The 20,901-nt window shown below is 45.9% G+C and overlaps 1 pseudogene; it reads right to left on the reverse strand.

The window, feature by feature from the left end:
- Positions 1 to 655: 655 nt before the first annotated feature.
- Positions 656 to 2,761, reverse strand: LOC127331686 (probable amidase At4g34880; annotated as a pseudogene).
- Positions 2,762 to 20,901: the final 18,140 nt, after the last annotated feature.

Here is a 20,901-nt window from a genome sequence, read left to right on the forward strand (position 1 = left end):
GTGCAACTTGTGAGATGTACGTAACATGTTTGCCGCATACCAACTGTTGTAATCAACCTCTTTTAAAAAGTAAAACTCTGTTGGTTAAGAATTTCAACATTTAAACCAGTGAAAGTTTTCAAGTTCTTGCAATGGCCTAGTTTACCTTTTCAACTCTTGCAGTTCTGCCCTGTTGTATTAGTTGCTTTCATCATAATGTACTAAAAATAAGTGGACTTTTTGAAAGGAAGGAAAACGTGAATTCTATAATTCCTCACAAGATGCAAGTTACTTCCATTGCTTGAAAACGAACATCACGCATGAGTAGCTCCACAAGTACTTGAGACAATAGCATTGGATGGTAATGTTGACACGACAATATTCCTTTATGTGGTAACCTGATCAAAGTTTGGGTTGGGTTATTTGCAGACAAAGCTAAGAAGACATGGAGCAACTACGGTGCCAATTTTGCTGATGGTTGTGAGTCATCCCAACTGAAACAAGTTTTCAGAGGATAGAGGAAGTTTAAGCAGAATTGCTTCTTTTACTATTGGTAGAGACTAATCGTCAATAGCAATGTAAGCCTTTATGGGCGTGCATCTTTCTGCTTTACTAGTAGATCCTAATCGTCCATAGGTATCAAGTTTGTTTAGTCGTTATGGGTCTGGCGACGATATTCTGTACTCATCTACGTTACTATTTCACGAGTTTACACTATGGTGTATTGGTGTATATATATGATGGTGGAATTCATGCTCTGTTCATTACTGGCCCAAGAAGTAGCGCTTTCACGGGTAGCAGGGGGTTCACTACTCTGAAGAAAGTAGTGACGTTTAACTATCTCGGTCTTTGATGATTGTGCGTTCTAGCTAGGGCTTGAACATCGGTGGCCTTCTCACGTTGGTAGCTTGCTCGAAGGCATAAGCAATCTCGATCAGCCTGGGTTCGTACCCCTGCAGCCCGCTGAAGCATATGCCGAATGGGACTCCCTGCTCGCCATACCCCGCGGGCACAACTATGCCGGGGTGGCCGCCGATGGCGCGAAGGCTGGAGGCGCTGCTGTTGGGCGTCACGATCGCGTCCAGCTGCTGCTCCTTCATCAGCCTCTCAAGCCCATTAGCGGACAGCTCCTCCAGCCGTCGAATCGCAGCTCTCTCCACAGATCCAATGCCATGTGTGTTTTCCGCTGCGATAAGATTGCGCTGTCCGAAATCTTTCAGCCTCTCCTGCCGCAACATGTTTAGAAGTTCAAACGAAATTTGAAGAGTGTACATTTGTAGAGAATAAATGGTACAGTATACCGATTTTGTAATGTTTGAACTTACATTTAGAAGTGAAGAGATGAAAATGTTGGATTCAGTTGCGTTTGTAAACTTACCTGGACAGGATTTGCATTGTTGAAAGCTATGACGTCTGCAAGCGAGCGGACCGAGCTCAGATCTGCCAGGTACGCGTTCAGACTCAGCTTGAACTCTGCCCGCACTGCCATGAACTCGTTGGAAGCAATATCAACCGCCAGAGCGGTCAAATTGGCTGCCACGTCAAGGTTCTCGATCACCACGGCCCCGTAGTTCCTTTGGCAAAATTCAAGAATCAGTTGTTCACGGAATGTACTATATAGTATATAATTTGAAGTCAGTGAAATAATTTCGACTTGTCGATCGATCACCTCATTGCGTCGAGGTGCTGCTGGTACACCCTCAGTTCCGCCTCCCGTATCCTTGAAGAAGCCATTTGGGACGCCGATTCTCTTGCCTCTCAGCCCATCTTGCTTCAAGAAGTGCACGTACCCTCCAGCCGGGATGTACTTGGATGCTGCTCCGGTGGCTGCGGCGTCGAACGCGTCGTAGCCGACAATGGTGTCAAGCACCTGCACCGCGTCCGACACCGTCCGACACATCGGTCTGCATTTCATGGTCGATGGTTGGATCAGAGCATCAGCCCATATTTGAACATTTCCAAAGAAAGAGTAAGAAGAGTTACCCGACGGTGTCTGCCTAGGGGTGATGGGAATGACCCCGGACCGGCCGGTGAGCCCGACAAGAGGCTTGATCCCGACAACGGAGTTCCACGATGACGGGCAGAGTATGGAGCCGTCGGTCTCCGTGCCCAGCGTCACCGCCGCCATGTTTGCCGCCGCCGCGACGCCTGCCCGGCGCTTGACCCGCATGGGGTGGACGACGTAACGTACGGGTTCTGCACAGTTATCTTAAGCTCACCAACTTCTCAAATTTCATTTGGAAGGAAGTACCAATCTGATTACCAGCGACTGGCCGCCGCGGGCGCTCCACCTGGAGTCGACGGTGCGGAAGTTGGACCACTCGGAGGGGTTGGCCTTGCCGAGCACCACGGCGCCGGCCTGCCGGAGCCGGACCACCACGCCGGCGTCCCGCTTGACAACGGAGCCGAGGAGAGCGAAGGAGCCGGCCGTCGTGTTGAGCGTGTCAAGGGTCGCGATGTTGTCCTTGAGAAGGACGGGGATACCATGTAGCCCACCGGTCAGGCGGCCGCCAGAGGACGCGCGCCGAGCATCGACGCGCGCCGCCTGCCGGAGCGCGTCCGGGTTGACCTCGATAATGGCACGAAGTAGCGGGTTGAGGCGGCTGATCTGGTCTAGGTAGAACTGGACGAGCGCCATCGAGGTGAGGCTGCCGTTGGTGAAGCCGAGGTGGATGGCCTCCACGGTGGCCTCGTGGAACTCAAAGCCCTGTGATACGCCATTTGCTGCGACCAGGGCCAAGACGGCCGCAAGAGCTTGGAGTTGGAGCCGCAGACAAGCCATGCTAGCTTAACTGAATGGTTTCTGTGCAACCCAGTGGGTTTGATGGCTTGGCTTGGCTTGTCTGCTGTCTAGTGTTGCTTGCTTCGTGTGACCGGTTTCATCTCTGGCACCTGCGTGTTTGAGTAATTTCCTGCTATTACTCCCTCTGATTCGTCCAGAGAATTGTTGAGGTTTTAGTTTAAATTAAACCACTAATTTAAACTAAAACTCGAACACATATTATGGATCGGTGGGAATACCATTTTTGAGATCTCCATAGGTATCTACAGAATATGCTACACGAGGGGGAAATTTGTGCTAGGAAGCAAGAGAGTAAAAGTCCCTTTCTTTGACATCTTCTTTTGAAATTTTCTAGACATCTAATAAGTTCTTTATCGAAGGCATCGACAAGCTGCACTACTACATCTAATAAGTTCCCTTTCTTGGTGCTTCACTATGGCTACGTGACGCGCTTGAGGTAAGATTATCCCTTTTTATATTTTGGGGCCGATCGTGGGGATCGGCCTTGCCACGTACGTCTAGTGCCTTAGATCTTGCTACACTGTGAGGCCGGTGGATAAGACCAGCCTCACTCCGTTTTTTGAAGCTTCGATGCGTTCACAGCCGTCCAAACTGATTCCAGAGAGCGGCTCTTGGTCGTCTGCATCCCAAATATTCATGGCAGCTAGTGACAAGGTATCAACTTGTCAATGCCTATGGATTGTAGGCTAGGGTTTAGTTAGAAGTAGAGGGCAAGTAGATCTCGAAGGTTTCAGCCGAAAAGTACTCGATGATTATGAAAACTAGGGTTTGTAATAATGATTCGATTGCCTCTTCGTCCCTCGACTCCTCCTTAATATAGGAGGCGGAGCCGAGGGTTTCGTTTTGTACAAGTTACAGAGTCCGGGACGGTATCTAACTCATCCCGCCAGATTTACAAATAACACTTCCTATTACAACTCTAACTTTCCTTAATATATCTTGGGCTCCCGAATCTTCTTTATTCTTCGGGTATTGGGCCTTCAGTAAACCCCGGGTACTATCTTCGGCAGGCCCATTTGGGATGCCTATGTCAGTAGCCCCCGAGATTTTGCTTGAATCGTAGAGTCAGGGAAAATCTCCACTGTTTATTTTTACTCGAGAGCTTTAACTTTTTTATATTTTTTCACATAAAATTCTATATTGTACAGGGATACTGGTAGTTGGGGCTAGTTCATCTGACGGATCAGGTACTAGTTAACTGCTCTAGTGGCAATCCGCAAAAACCTACTTCGAAATCACGTCCCTGGACATGATTCCGGGATACTGGTGTAAACTTCGACAGGTGCCGCTTAAGGTCTTACCATTCTGTCGAGTCCCAGTCAAATTTATCGAGTACCTAACGCGTCCGTTAGGATTTTTCTTCGTATCTGTTGATACAGATAAAAGTAGCAGAGCGCAGTCTTCGGCGGTGCCACGCCCAGCAGAACGGATCTGGGGTCTTACCTTCGCAAATTTGCGGCATTCAGAAATTGATCGCAACTTTGGCGTTCTGAGGATATATTGTCGAGTGCTTTTCCGGCTGTTGGAATGGCACATTTTATCGAGTCAAATATGACTTATATTGCTCTCCCGATGGGAGTATATGTAGAGTTAATTATAACTCGAAATATACTCTCTTGCTTTTCTATCTTTTCTTTGTTAATTTCATCGGGCACGCGAACAGCGTTCCCGATGGGAGTAGCCCCCGAGGCTACAACCAAAACTTGTGCTTGGTTGTAGGCTCAACATTTTAGTCCACCTTGTCATTATATTGTCATTATTTCCCAATATGATCTCTCTTCTTCTCTTTTTTTATCTCTCGGGTGCGCGAACAGCGCTCCCGATGGGAGTAGCCCCCGAGGCTACAGCCAAGGACTTGTGCTTGGTTGTAGGCTCCCGCAATTTCTATATTGCCATACTCGAAATTTTACTTTCTATCGAAGTAGCCCCCGAGCATTTGGGCAAAAACTTGTATTTGATCAAAGGCTCCCGAAGTATTTAATAACTTCTCCTGTCGCCAATCTTCTTTTATTTTTCTTGTCGGCATGCTTCCCTTAACCAAATTTACTTCATCTCTGTTAATAGTCGTGATTTTTCTGCCTTGTGGGTCCATTGTTTCCACCACGTTTACACGTCGTGCAAGTGGGGGACACACGTCCTCCGCTTTTTCTGGCGCACGTACAGTAACGCCTATCTCAGTAAAAATACCTTTTTACCCTTTTATCTAGAAGATCTTTTTTCACCACACGATTTCTTCATCCAGCAGTGCATTGATTCGCCTGATTCTTATATAAACCTTTCTTCAACCTCCGTTCACTCCTTCGCTTGCGCCGCACATCTGTCCCCCTTTGCAAAAACTTCCCCTGCGCCCAACTCTCTCTGATCTTTCGCACTCACGAACATTGCTTTTTCCATTGCCGTTGATGCCACCGCGCACGCGACTCACTCGCCACAGCACTCCAGAGTCCAAGATGGCCGCCGAAGATCTTGAGTGGGAGAGATCTAAAATCTCCAACCAGGACGTCAACATGCTGAAGAGGCTTGGCCTGATGAAGAAAGAAGACGCCATCCGCTTTCCTAGCGAAGAAAGCTACCCCAACCCTCCAATGGAGTACCGGGTTAGTTTCGTTGATCACCTCATCCGCGGTCTTTCGGCCCCAATTCACGATTTCCTCCGCGGCCTTCTTTTTGTTTACGGGATTCAACTGCACCAGTTGACCCCTAATTCCATCCTCCACATTTCCATTTTTATCACACTGTGCGAATGCTTCCTTGGAATCCCTCCTAATTGGGCTCTGTGGAAACGCATTTTCTGCCTCCGCCGCAATGGCTCCCACAATTCCACCTATAACATAGGCCGCGTTGTTATCTGTGTCCGAACTGACGTTGATTATTTCGACGTCAAGTTTCCTGATTCTGTCCAAGGATGGCGCAAAAGATGGCTCTACATTCACGAAGAAAGTGCCAACTCTGTGGAACACAACATAATCCCTTTCGACGGAAGTGCCAAAATTCAGCGCCGCCGTTCCTGGGACGCTGAAGCTTCCGAAGAAGAGAAAAAGGCGACAGAAGCACTTATGTCTCGTATTCATCAGCTTCAAAATACTCGAGGCAAAGAACTATCTGGTGTTCAAATCACTGCCTACTTCCTTAGGATTAGAGTGCAGCCTCTTCAGGCTCGCAAAAATCCCCTTTGGACATATTCCGGAGAAAACGACGCCAATAGAGTCTCCAGTGATCTTTCTGCAAAGGACTTGGAGAAGTTGATTCGAAGAGTTTCCCGCTTGGCCAAGAAGGATCCTATTCCCTCCTCTTGTCGCGTGGAACCATACAGCTCCGCCAATCCTCTCCCCGAGGTATTTTATCTTCTCGAGTTTCTGTCTTGTTCCGAACTTTCCTTGCATCTTATTGTATTGATATCTCTCTAATTTTTTTTTTGTCGCTATTTTCTTGCAGAACCATCCTACTATGGCTTCCCTTCCTCCTCTTCCTGAGGGTGGAGAAGTCGAGGAACAGGCTATCGTTGCCGAAGACACCCAAGGCTCTTCTATTCCTGAAAGTGAAGTCGCGGGTTCTCACAAATCTGCGGCTTCCCATGAAAAAGAAGTTGAATCTGAAGCCAGCGAGTCGACGCAATCCCTTCCTTCTGCTGTTTCCCCAAGGAACAAAAGGAAAAGGAATGATGCCGAGGATTCTGGCACTTCTAAGGCTGAAAAAGTTGTTCCTTCTCATCCGAAGGCAGCTTATGATCCTTATATTGAATCCCTCGTCAGCTCGTAAGTCACCTTTATTTCTCCCTTTTTCTATACTCGATGTGTTTATCTTGTCTTACTTTTTATGCTGCCGATTTTTGATCAACAGTGATGACGAGGAAGAAGTACCAACTGTTGACGTGGCTCCTCGGACAAGCACGTCACATACTGTACTTGCCTCAGACACGCTAGTTGAAAGAGAAGAATCCTCGCCTCCTCAACAAAACGTCGTCACCACAACTCCGCCGTCAAGCCCCCTTGCTCCTTCACCAAAAAGGACAAGGATTGAAACAATCGATAAACCTGCCCCTCAATTGGGCAACTCATCGACTTTGCTCTTAGATGATGTAAGTTTGTCGATATCTATATTTTTTCTATTTTGCTTTTTCACGCCTTCACTCTCTTTTTCATGCCGATGTTTCTCTTGCTATGTTCTTCTTTAACAGCCCATGATCAAAGAGCTTCTCCGAATCGGATCCCAATTTATTGGGTACCGTGAGTATGCTAGCAGAGCCGAAGGTAACAACTTTATACTTGCCGTTTTTTCTTGACTTTTTGCTCCTGTTGCTTGTCGCGATTTTTGATCTTTCTTCTCCCCCTTTTTTATATCTCGATAGAGAAACTTGCAGAGGCCAACAAACGTGCCGACGCACTTGCTCAAAAACTTGAGCAAAGTGAGGCGGCTCGCAAGAAGGCCGAACTTGTTGCTAACGAAGCCAAAGCCGAGGCTGATGAAGCCAAAGCAAAAGCTGCTAGTGTCGAGGAACTGCAGAAAAAACTTGAGGATGCTGAATCTGCCTTAAACGAGCATAAAGCTGCACAAGCTTCTCGTGAGCAGGGGATCCTCAAGCGCTTGAAATCACAAAGTCGACGCACTTGCAGTAATATTATTGATCCCTTCTATTTTTTATGAAAACCGCTGTTTCTTGTTGTTGACCAACGTTTTGTTTCCTTGGCAGACCAAACAAACCAAGATTTTGATCTGGAGAATCCTGTCAATGACCCTCTCCTTGACGCACTTACTTATCTGGAGCTTCATGGTTCTGAAATTCGTGAAGGCGTGGCCAATGCGAATGTAGGATTGTCGGCGCTGTTCCCCTACTTCTTCCCGAAGAAAGAGGAGCCCTCGACTTTCCTTACCCTTGCCAAGACTTTCAATTCACCAGAAGATCTTGGACTAAAGATGCGTCAGGAGAACATGAAGATTGCTGTCGAAAGCACTGTTGCTCTAGTTGCTGACAGCCAACAGACTGTTGATTGGACGAAAGTTGGCGACACCGAGCAAATAGAGCAATCCAGATGGAGGTCCCTGATTAAGGCAGCCAAGCCCAACACGAAGAAAATCTTGGCTTATCTCGGGATCAAACCAGCTTCGACTCCTAGCTCATCAAGGCCGGAGGTCTAGTTGCATGACTCTTTGTTTTTATTTCTCTGTTTCTTTTGCTCTTGTCGCCAAAGTAGTTATTTGGCGACACGTACTTCGTTAGCTCCACTGTAAGGCCTTTGTAATTATTCTGAAAGATTAATGAAAACTCTATCTTTTGCTTGTTGATTGATGTTGTCTTTTAAATTTCAGTTGGTATTTGATAACTACACTCCATCTTCCACTCCTTCCAATGTTTCGCCTTCTTCTTCTCGCTCAAAGAGAACTCTTGCTGATGCTACACCTGTCGAAGATTCCTTGCCGCGAGAATTGGATGAACTTCGGCAGCAGCTTCAGTATGCAAAGAAGCAAACACTTGTGATGATGGAAAAATCTCGCAAGTCATCTGAAGCCGAAAAAATTGCACTTCAGCAAGCTCGTGAGGCCGTGGCTGCCAAGGAAATCGCTGCTTCCGAGGCTGAAAAGGCGACTACTCGAGAAAATTTCATGCTCGAGTTGATGAATGAAGCTAGTGCGGATATGTCGGGTATGCTTGTTTTAACCTCAATATCTTCCGTCTTCATGCTACGTCTCTTAAAATTTTCTGCTCCGTTGTTTTAATAGGTTCCTTTACTGATGCTGTTGCCGAAGAAGAGAGGGTAAATACTAGGACGAACCTCCTCGTTAATCTTTCCCTTGATCATGGTTCTTTGTTTTGGGCTACCCCAGAGAGGACCCGCCAAATTGTCAGATTTCAGGATCGCGCTTCTCAAACTCGCGACTTTCTTGACTTCTGTACCAAGACCCTGTCCATGGTTTATAATTCCATGTTTCCTCGGAACGTTCAACCAAAGACTCTTCCCGGGTTAATGGAGAAATTCAAGGATGCCCACAGGATCCATGATTTTGTCAAAGCTCAACTGGTAGCTGGCGCCAGATTTGCTCTTATCATGCTTCAGATCTATCACTCAAATCTTGACCTGACCCAAGTTGTTGCGAAAGTTCATCAGAAAGTAAAGCGCCGAAGAGTTGGTGTCGACCGAATTAACACGAAGGTTTCGCCTGTAGCCGAAGAAATGATTGAAGACCTTCTTCGGATGGATGCCGACTTTTTTGCCGATGGTCATTATGCTGATTTTCATGGCGCTGCTCCTGAAGAAAACAGAATTACCCTTGATGACATACTGAATCAAGACTAATTATCTTCCTTTGTGGATAACTCTTCTTTGTAACCCATGATTGTGATTATATTGTGAAGCAATCATTATATTTCTATATTTGTCTAGCTCCCGAATGTTTCGATGGCTATTTACTGTATTTGTATATTGCGAGGTTTTGAACCAAGGCATTTATTTAATATGTATTGATGGCGAATATCAGCCCCCGAGCTTCTTTATTGAGTACTATTTTGTATTTTCGTTGACTCACGAGGTATTTTAGTACCAAGGCAAGGCTTTTCTTTGTCGATGAACTATATTGAAATTCGTCGGGTCAAAGACTTTGAGCATGTCGATAAAGAAAAGTTATATTGACACTATCTTTATTATATTGCAGCACCGCGAGCCCGCCTCATTAAAAACCTTTCTCGGCCCCACTCGGTGCCCCGAAAAAGGAAAAGAGTGCGTCTGAAAACTCGCGGGCGTTTCAGTACATTGAAGTTTTACAAGGACTATATTACAACTCTAGGCGTAGAACCGCCTGAGTTGCGCCACGTTCCAGGGGTTTTGCTCCTCCACCCCTGTCTTCTTGTCCTTTATCCTGTATGCTCCTCCTCCGATTACTTCCGTGACAATGTAAGGGCCAAGCCATGGTGACTCGAGTTTTTCATGACTTTTTTGCGTGAGCCGAAGAACTAGGTCTCCCACCTGAAAAGATCTTGGCCGCAAACGTCGACTGTGGTAATTCTTCAAGTCCTGTTGGTATTTGGTTACCCTTGATAGTACCTCGTCTCGAGCTTCGTCGAGTGCGTCGACGTCGTCTTCCAATGCTATCTTGGAAGTTTCTTCATTATACTCTGTGACTCTGGGGGAGTCGTGCTCTATTTCTATTGGTAGTACTGCCTCTGCTCCATGGACCAGGAAAAACGGTGTCTCCTGTGTCGCTGTATTTGGTGTTGTTCGGATGCTCCACAACACACTTGGTAGTTCTTCTGGCCAGGTATGTCGAGCTTTTTCCAGGGATCCTAACAGGCGTTTCTTGATGCCATTGCAGATGATGCCATTGGCTTTTTCGACTTGCCCATTGGTTTGAGGGTGTGCAACTTGATACCCACTTCTTTGCAATAATCTTTGAATTCGTGGGATGTGAAGTTACTGCCATTGTCTGTGACGATGCTGTGGGGCACTCCAAATCTGAAGACGAGTCCTTTTATGAATTTTACTGCGGATGCTCCATCTGGTGAATTTATCGGCTTCGCTTCTATCCACTTTGTAAATTTGTCGACAGCTACTAGCATGTACTCCTTTCCTCCTGGCCAGGATTTGTGTAACTTGCCCACCATATCAAGTCCCCATTGGGCAAAGGGCCATGACAATGGTATTGGTGTTAGTTCTGCTGCTGGAGAGTAGGGTTTTGCGGCAAACCTTTGACACGCGTCGCAAGTTCTTACTATCTCCTTAGCGTCCTCGATTGCTGTCAATCAGTAGAATCCTGCCCGAAAAACCTTGGCTGCAATAGCTCGACTACTTGCGTGGTGGCCACATATTCCTTCGTGTACATCCTTCAAAATTATTCTTCCTTCTTCGGGTGTGACACATCTCTGCAGGATGCCTGAAATACTTCGCTTGTACAATTCTCCTTTGACCACCGTGAAAGCTTTGGAGCGTCGAATTACTCGTCTTGCCTCAACTGGATCATCGGGTATTTCTTTCCTGAGGATGTACGATATGTACGTCTGCATCCATGGTATCTGTATCACCATGACCAGGTCCTGATCTTCTTCTTCTTCTTCCTCTTGCTTTTCCTTGGTAGCCCCCGAGGGTTTCTTCTCCTTCTTTTTTGATTTTGTCGATTTTGTAGATCTCTCTGTTATCTCTTCCCAAAATACACCTGGCGGAACTGCAAGGCATTGCGACCCGAAGTTTGCAAGGACGTCGGCTTCGTCATTGCTCAATCTGCTAATATGATTTACTTCGCATCCATCAAACAACTTTTCGAGCTCGTTGTAAACCTCCTTGTATGCCATCATGCTATCATTGACTGCATCACATTGGTTCATGACTTGCTGAGCCACCAATTGTGAGTCGCCAAATATTTTTAATCGAGTTGCACCGCAAGCTTTCGCCATCTTCATCCCGTGTATGAGGGCTTCATATTTTGCTTCATTATTAGATGCGTTAAGGAACGTCATCCGAAGGATGTACTTCAACTTGTCGCCTTCAGGTGATATGAGTACTACTCCTGCGCCAGCTCCTTCTAGTCTTTTGGACCCATCAAAGTTCATGGTCCAGGTTCTCGACAAATCTGGAGGTCCTGTGTTTTGCAACTCCATCCATTCTGCGATGAAATCCGGCAGAACTTGCGACTTGATTGCTTTTCTTTTTTCATACGTGATGTCCCGAGGGGAAAGTTCTATCCCCCAAAGGGAGACACGACCCGTAGCTTCTGGATTGTTTAGTATATTTGACAAGGGAGCTTCATTGACCACTATGATCGGGTGTGCCGAAAAATAGTGGCGCAGTTTTCGTGCTGTTGTGAGCACTCCATATGCTAGCTTTTGGTACTGAGGGTACCTTTGTTTTGATGGCGATAAAACTTCGCTGATGAAGTATACTGGCCTCTGTACTCCGTGGAGTTTTCCTTCTTCTTCTCTTTCGACAACTAGCACCGTGCTCACCACTTGGGGAGTGGCTGCAATATACAGCAGGAGAGGTTCCTTTTCCTTCGGCGCCACCAGAATTGGTGGTGTCGAGATTGTGCGCTTCAAATCCTCGAAGGCTCTATCGGCCTCTTCGTTCCACTGGAATTTATCTCCTTGCTTTATTAGAGCGTAAAATGGTAACGCTTTTTCTCCCAACCTGGCGACGAATCTGCTCAAAGCTGCGACTCGCCCAGTTAGCTGCTGTATTTCTTTCAACTTTGTTGGCTTCCTCATTGTTATGATAGCTTGTATTTTGTCGGGATTTGCTTCAATCCCTCTTGCTGAGACTAGAAATCCCAGAAGTTCTCCTGCTGGGACGCCAAAGGAACACTTCGTCGGGTTCAGCTTGAGGCAGAATTTGTTGAGGTTGTCGAAGGTTTCCTTGAGATCCTCGATCAGTGTTGCCCCCTCTTTTGACGTTATGACGACATCGTCGATGTACACTTGCACGTTTTTCCCGATCTGTGTCGCGTACACTTCGCATCATCCTCTGGTATGTTGCTCCCGCGTTTTTTAAACCGAAAGGCATTGTTCTGTAACAAAACACGCCGTAAGGTGTTATGAACGCTGTTTTGGCCTCATCTTCTTCTTTCAATCTGATCTGGTTATAACCAGAGTATGCGTCCAGGAAGGAAAGACGTTCACATCCAGCCGTGGAGTCGATAATTTGATCGATCCTCGGGAGGGGAAAGTGATCCTTTGGACAATGTTTATTGAGACACGTAAAGTCGACGCACATGCGAAGGACTGTCGTGTGTTTCTTTGGCACCATCACTGGGTTAGCTACCCATGTGGCTTCTGTAGGTATCTCTTTGATAAAACCAGCTTCCTCCAGTCGATTTACTTCTGATAGCATAGCTTTGCGGTTTGGTTCCGAAAAACGCCGCAAAGGTTGTTTGATTGGTCTCGCTAATGGATCCAAGTTTAGGTGGTGCTCGGCAAGTTCCCTGGGTACTCCTGGCATGTCAGCTGGACACCATGCGAAGATTTTCCAGTGCTCACGGAGGAACTCGACGAGCGCGCTTTCCTATGCGATATCCATGTCGTTTGCGATAGATGTTGTCTTTTTCGGGTCTGTCGGGTGAATCTGCACCTCCTTAGAATTTTTCTTGGTATTGAAAGTTGATTCTTTATTTGGCCTTCCAACGCCTGGGCAAAGACGTCGTAATCGGTCATGCTTTTTGACGCCAAGTACTCAGCTTGCATCCCGAAAGTTTCTGATAGCCGATGAAAATCCTTGTCGCATTTATCGGCTAAGGCAAAGCTTCCTTTAACTGTGATTGGTCCCTTTGGTCCAGGCAATCTCCACAACAGGTATGTATAATGTGGCACCGCCATAAATCTAGCATATGCTGGTCGTCCCAACAAAGCGTGGTACTGCGACGGAAAATCCACGACTTCAAATTCCAGCCTCTCGATTCTGTAATTTTCTCGGGTCCCAAACTGAACGTCGAGATTGATCTTCCCCAATGGATAACTTGGTTTCTCCGGTGTGATGCCGTGGAACCTTGTGTCTGTTGGTTTCAAGTTTGCTAAGGATATGTTCATCTTCCTCAATGTATCTGCATACATAAGGTTTAGGCTGCTGCCGCCGTCTATGAACACTCGGGAGACATCAAATCCTGCGATAACTGCTGGCAGAATAAGTGCTGACTGCCCTGGTCGAGGGACTTGCTGCGGGTGATATGCTATTGTGAAGCCAATATCTTGTCCTGACCAATTAAGGTACTCAACTGTTGGTGGAGGCATTTTTTCTGCCATAAACACCTGTCGTGAGATTACTTTCTGAGCTCTATTGGACGGCCTTCCCTTCTGAATCATTGACACCGCTCCGTTGGAGTTAGGATCAACATAAGGTGGTGGTGGAGGTGCTGCCGCTATTCTGAGCTGATGCCGATTGTCGTCTGTAATCGCGGGAGGAGGCGGCAAGTGAATCTCGCTTCTGGGTTCTCGAGGATTTCTCTGTGTTGCCCGCGCGTTAGCATTCTCTGCATATCTTAGCATTGCCTGAAAATTTCGACAGTCTTTCTGCAGGTGTCCTGACTGTCTTTTACCGTTGCTGTCGAGGAAAAAGTGCATTTGACACGGCCCATTCATCATCTCTTCAGGGGACACGAAAGGCCTTGGGAACCTAGGCCCGCTATTTTGTCTGTTGTTGCGAGAATCATCCCTGTTATCGCCTCGCTGTTCACTGCTTCTCTGATAATCATCTCTGTTGCTTCCTCCTGTGATTGCCCGAAAACCTGCCGATATTTGCCCTGGAGCGTCATAGTTCGGGTACTGCCGAGGAAATCGTCGCCTCGGTTGATAATTTCGACCACGGTCCTCCTCTGGCGACCTGTGCCGTTTGTTGTGGACAGCGTCTTCTCCATCTGCCCATCTGTTTGCTATGTCCATTAACGCAGATACTGTCTTTGGATTGGTCCTTCCTAAGTCCTCGACAAAATCTCCACGCCTGATTCCTGCGACAAACGCATCTATTGCTCTCTCGTCAGATATATTTTCTGCCGAGTTTTTGATGATATTCCACCTTTGAATGTACTTTCTCATTGGCTCATCTGGCTTTTGTCGACACGCTCTCAACTCCTCTAACGATGCAGGTTTTTTGCACGTGGATCTGAAGTTCTTGACGAACACATCCTCGAAACTTTCCCAGCTGTCGATAGATCCTGGAGTGAGTTTCTTTATCCAAGATCGTGCGGCTCCACTCAAATGCACCTGGATGCTTTGCATAGCTGTTGCCCTGGTTCCTCCTGTGAGCTTCACTGTCTCGAGATAATCAACTAGCCAATCCTCTGGATCTTGAAGGCCGTCGAACTTCTTGAAGTTGTCGGGTAACTTGAATCCTGAGGGGACTCGAGTTTTTCGGACTCTCCTCGTGAAGCATGGCAGGCCGCACATATCTTCGTCATTAAGCTCCGGAGATTGCCGATGATCCCTTCTGCTTTGCCGCGCTCTATCGACCCTTGCTTGTGCTGCTGTGTCTCTTGCTCCACTTGGTCCTTCAGGTGCTGCCGCTGTTGCTGCTGCAGGTCGTGGACTATTTTGCCGTGCCGCTCCTTCGGGAGGCGTTGATACAAACGCTGTCCCCATAGCTCCAACTCCTGCTACCGCCATATTGTATAGTGTTTCCCTTGGATCACCTGGAGGTGGTTTAGATGCAAGGATAAAAGCATGTGTTGCCATATACCCAGCCTCTGGTGTCTTAGGGATGATATTTCCTCTTGTATCTATCGACATGAAGGACATGTCGAGGTTTTGGACCAAGTGCTCTCTTTCTGCCTCGGGTATATGTTGCAACCTTGATCTTGCTCTGTTCCGAGCCTCCCTGTGGCTATCACCCGAAGTTCTAGATTGTCGACTTAAATCTGCCCTTCTCCTGCTGGATGCAGAAGCTGCCTCCTTTCTCCTGTTTAACTCGGCTGTCTGTTTTTCCAATTCTCTGGCAGCTCGTGCGAGCCTATATTGATATGCTTGTAATTCCTCTGGTGTGGCCGTGGTAGCCATTGGTTCTGTACCGTTCATAGCTCTCGCGGCTCTGTCCCACGCTGCTTGTGAAAGTTGAACTCTATCTCGCGGCTCTGGCCCGACGTATTTGTTGCCCAGGCCTTGTCGCAGGTTGGAGGGATCGACGTATGGATTTCCCAGATCGTCGAAAGCCTCAGATGTTTCCTCTTGATCCTCAATGGCATAAACCTGATGATATTTTGTATTCAGATCTATGTTGGGTTTGGTGACATCATCGTTGAGATTGATGAAGACCTTGCCCACTGTGATAGATTTGTCGATGAAGTCGTAACTGTCGACATCGCTTGAACCATGGCTTATATATGAGTCCGCAGATGACTCAAGCGATATGTCGTTGAAGATCTTGGCGAGTTTCTCTCTTGCTCTGGTGCTGACGTAGCGTGTCGACGAAGTTTCTTCTTCTCCTGACTCAGGTGACGATGCATAGCTTGAAAAATCGGAATCGACCGCCGACGATCCCGACGAAATCGGAATCTCGACACGATACGATCCTTCCTTCTCGACGCGAAAGTGAAACCTTCCGAACGTCATCTCCATGGGCTCCGCTAGATACGCATATGCATCCAAACGGGAGGGTGGGTGAGGAACAAAATCGACAGGACCAGCAGCGATCTGTTTACCTCGATCCATAGCGTTGCTTGCGGTTGATGATGTCGAAGATCTTGAACGTGCCATCGAGATCAGATCCTTACGCCTCTAGTTCCCACAGACGGCGCCAATTGACAAGGTATCAACTTGTCAATGCCTATGGATTGTAGGCTAGGGTTTAGTTAGAAGTAGAGGGCAAGTAGATCTCGAAGGTTTCAGCCGAAAAGTACTCGATGATTATGAAAACTAGGGTTTGTAATAATGATTCGATTGCCTCTTCGTCCCTCGACTCCTCCTTAATATAGGAGGCGGAGCCGAGGGTTTCGTTTTGTACAAGTTACAGAGTCCGGGACGGTATCTAACTCATCCCGCCAGATTTACAAATAACACTTCCTATTACAACTCTAACTTTCCTTAATATATCTTGGGCTCCCGAATCTTCTTTATTCTTCGGGTATTGAGCCTTCAGTAAACCCCGGGTACTATCTTCGGCAGGCCCATTTGGGATGCCTATGTCAGCTAGTGAGATTGTGATTGAGTCATCTGCCTGAACAACCTCCACTTCATCTCCATTCCACTGTATGATGCATTGGTGCATTGTGGATGGAATGCAACAGTTAGCGTGAATCCAATCCCTTCCTAGCAGGACAGCGTAGGTGCTTTTGCTGTCGACGATGAAGAACGAGGTAGGGATGGTTTTTCGACCCACGGTCAGATCTACATTCAGAACACCTTTTGCTTCTGATGCTTGGCCATTGAAATCGCTTAATGTGACGTTGGTCTTGATCAGATCGTCGTTGGAACGTCCCAAACGTCGTAGCATGGAATACGGCATTATGTTGACTGCCGCTCCCGTGTCAACCAACATCTTGCTGACAGGCTGCCCATCGATATAACCTTTTAGGTATAGAGCTTTCAAATGCATGTAGCTCCTCTCTCGTGGCTTCACAAAGATCACTGGCCGTGGACCGCAGTCGAATTGAGCCACCGATACTTCCTCGTCGTTTGGGGCACAAAACTCTGACGGGAGTATGAACACCATGTTTGTGTCAGCCGATGCCTCTGCATCGGCTTTTGTCTGTTTGGGGCGCTGATACGTCTCCAACGTATCTATAATTTCCGATGTTCCATGCTTGTTTTATGACAATACCAACATGTTTTGTTCACACTTTATATCATTTTCATGCATTTTCCGGAACTAACCTATTAACAAGATGCCACAGTGCCAGTTCCTGTTTTCTGCTGTTTTTGGTTCCAGAAAGGCTGTTCGGGCAATATTCTCGGAATTGGATGAAATCAACGCCAAACCTCCTATTTTTCCCGGAAGCGTCCAGAACACCGAAGAAGAGTCGGAGAGGGGCCAGGGGGCCACCACACCACATGGCGGCGCGGGCCAGGCCTAGGCCGCGCCGGCCTAGGGTGTGGCGCCCCCAGGTGCCCCCCTGCGCCGCCTCTTCGCCTATAAAAGCCCTTTCGACCTAAAAACGCAGTACCAATTGACGAAACTCTTAAAAAGACTCCAGGGGCGCCGCCGCCATCGCGAAACTCCAATTCGGGGACAGAACTCTCTGTTCCGGCACCCTGCCGGACGGGGAGTTGCCCCCGGAGCCATCTCCACCGCCGTCTTCACCGCCATCTTCACCGCCATCGCTGCCCCCATGATGAGGAGGGAGTAATTCACCCCTGAGGCTGAGGGCTCCGCTGTAGCTATGTGGTTCATCTCTCTCCCATGTACCTCAATACAATAATCTCATGAGCTGCTTTACATGATTGAGATTCATATGAGTTTGTATCACAATTTATCTATGTGCTACTCTAGCAAAGTTATTAAAGTAGTTCTATTCCTCCTGCACGTGTGTAAAGGTGACAGTGTGTGCACCGTGTTAGTACTTGGTTTATGCTATGATCATGATCTCTTGTAGATTGCGAAGTTAACTATTGCTATGATAATATTGATGTGATCTATTCCTCCTACATATGCATGAAGGTGACAGTGTGCATGCTATGTTAGTACTTGGTTTAGTCTGTTGATCTATCTTACACTATAAGGTTACTTAAATATGAGCATTATTGTGGAGCTTGTTAACTCCGGCATTGAGGGTTCGTGTAATCCTACGCAATGTGTTCATCATCCAACAAGAGTGTAGAGTATGCATTTATCTATTCTGTTATGTGATCAATGTTGAGAGTGTCCACTAGTGAAAGTGTAATCACTAGGCCGTGTTCTTAAATACTTCTATCGCTACATGTTTACTACTGCTGCGTTACTACTGCTTGTTTGCTATTTCACTGTGTTACTGCTGCTGCAATACTACCACCATCAACTACACGCCAGCAAGCTATTTTCTGGCACCGTTGCTACTGCTCATATATATTCATACCACCTGTATTTCACTATCTCTTCGCCGAACTAGTGCACCTATTAGGTGTGTTGGGGACACAAGAGACTTCTTGCTTTGTGGTTGCAGGGTTGCATGAGAGGGATATCTTTGACCTCTTCCTCCCTGAGTTCGATAAACCTTGGGTGATCCACTTAAGGGAAAACTTGCTGCTGTTCTACAAACCTCTGCTCTTGGAGGCCCAACGCTGTCTACAGGAAAGGAGGGGGAACGTAGACATCAAGCACTTTTCTGGCGCCGTTGCCGGGGAGGAAAGGTAAAAGGCACTCATACTTCGGTTCCAGGTAAAGTACTTTTCTGGCGCCATTGTGTTTGTGCTCGAAGCTATTTCCTTTAGATCCTGCAATTGCATCTTTTTGTTTCTTGTTTACACTAGTAAGGCATAATGGAAAACATCTGTGAGCTCTTTGTACTATTTCCTGAGTCAAGACATGAATGGTTTAATGCGAAAATTAAAAAACCCATGGAACATGTTAGCATGAATACTTTGAACACCATTGTTGCTAATGATATGGAAAATTCTAAGCTTGGGGAAGCTGGTTTTGATGAGCATGATCTTTTTAGTCCACCAAGCATTGAGGAGAAAATTTTCTTTGATGATACTTTGCCTCCTATATATGATGATTATAATGATAGTGGTCTTTTGGTGCCACCTACTATGGAGAGTAAATTTTGTTGTGATTATACTATGCCTCCTACACTTGATGAGAATAATAATGATAGCTACTTTGTTGAATTTGCTCCCACTACAACTAATAAAATTGATTATGCCTATGTGGAGAGTAATAATTTTATGCATGAGACTCATGATAAGAATGCTTTATATGATAGTTATATTGTTGAGTTTGCTAATGTTGCTACTGAAAGTTATTATGAGAGAGGGAAATATGGTTATATGCATCTTAATAATATTAAGTTTCCCCTCTTTATGTTGAGAATCTTGAAGTTACTCGTGTTTTATCCTCTTATGCTTGTCACTTTGTTCTTCATGAATTCATTTGTGTACAAGATTCCTCTTCATAGGAAGCATGTTAGACTTAAATTTGTTTTGAATTTGCCTCTTGAAGCTCTCTTTTGCTTCAAATACTATTTCCCGCGAATGGATTATTAAAACTACTGAGCCCATCTTAATGGCTATAAAGAAAGAACTTCTTGGGAGATAACCCATGTGTTATTTTGCTACAGTACTTTGTTTTATATTTGTGTCTTGGAAGTTGTTTACTACTGTAGCAACCTCTCCTTATCTTAGTTTTGTGTTTTGTTGTGCCAAGTAAAGCCGTTGATAGAAAAGTAAGTACTAGATTTGGATTACTGCGCAGTTCCAGATTTCTTTGCTGTCACGAATCTGGGTCCACCTCCCTGTAGGTAGCTCAGAAAATTAAGCCAATTTACGTGCATGATCCTCAGATATGTACGCAACTTTCATTCAATTTGAGCATTTTCATTTGAGCAAGTCTGGTGCCATTTTAAAATTCGTCAATACGAACTGTTCTGTTTTGACAGATTCTGCCTTTTATTTCGCATTGCCTCTTTTGCTATGTTGGATGAATTTCTTTGATCCACTAATGTCCAGTAGCATTATGCAATGTCCAGAAGTGTTAAGAATGATTGTGTCACCTCTGAATATGTTAATTTTTATTGTGCACTAACCCTCTAATGAGTTGTTTCGAGTTTGGTGTGGAGGAAGTTTTCAAGGGTCAAGAAAGGAGGATGATATACTATGATCAAGAAGAGTGAAAGCTCTAAGCTTGGGGATGCCCCGGTGGTTCACCCCTGCATATATAAAGAAGACTCAAGCGTCTAAGCTTGGGGATGCCCAAGGCATCCCCTTCTTCATCGACAAATTATCAGGTTCCTTCTCTTGAAACTATATTTTTATTCGTTCACATCTTATGCACTTTACTTGGAGCATCTGTATGCTTTTGTTTTTGTTTGTGTTTGAATAAATGCTTGTGTGGGAGAGAGACACGCTCCGCTGGTTCGTATGAACACATGTGTTCTTAGCTCATAATATTCATGGCGAAGGTTGAAACTGCTTCGTTAAATTATTATATGGTTGGAATTGGAAAATGCTACATGTAGAAATTGGTGTGATGTCTTGAATAATGTGATACTTGGCAATTGTTGTGCTCTTGTTTAAGCTCTTGCATCATATACCTTGCACCCATTAGTGAGGAAATACATAGAGCTTGTTAAAATTTGGGTTTGCATGAGTGGTTTCTCTAGAGTCTAGATATTTTCTAGTAAGATGTTTGAACAACAAGGAAGACGATGTATAGTTTTATAATGCTTGTAATATGTCTTTTATGTGAGTTTTGCTGTACTAGTTCGTGCTTGTGTTTGCTTCAAACAACCTTGCTAGCCTAAACCTTGTATCGAGAGGGAATACTTCTCATGCATCCAAATCCTTGAGCCAAACAACACTATGCCATTTGTGTCCACCATACCTACCTACTACATGGTATTTTCCGCCATTCCAAAGTAAATTGCTTGAGTGCTACCTTTAAAATTCCATCATTCACCTTTGCAATATATAGCTCATGGGACAAATAGCTTAAAAACTATTGTGGTATTGAATATGTAATTATGCACTTTATCTCTTATTAAGTTACTTGTTGTGCGATAACCATGTTCACTGGGGACGCCATCAA

The sequence above is a fragment of the Lolium perenne genome, chromosome 2 (assembly GCF_019359855.2).
Source record: "Lolium perenne isolate Kyuss_39 chromosome 2, Kyuss_2.0, whole genome shotgun sequence".
NCBI classification, from domain to species: domain Eukaryota; kingdom Viridiplantae; phylum Streptophyta; class Magnoliopsida; order Poales; family Poaceae; genus Lolium; species Lolium perenne.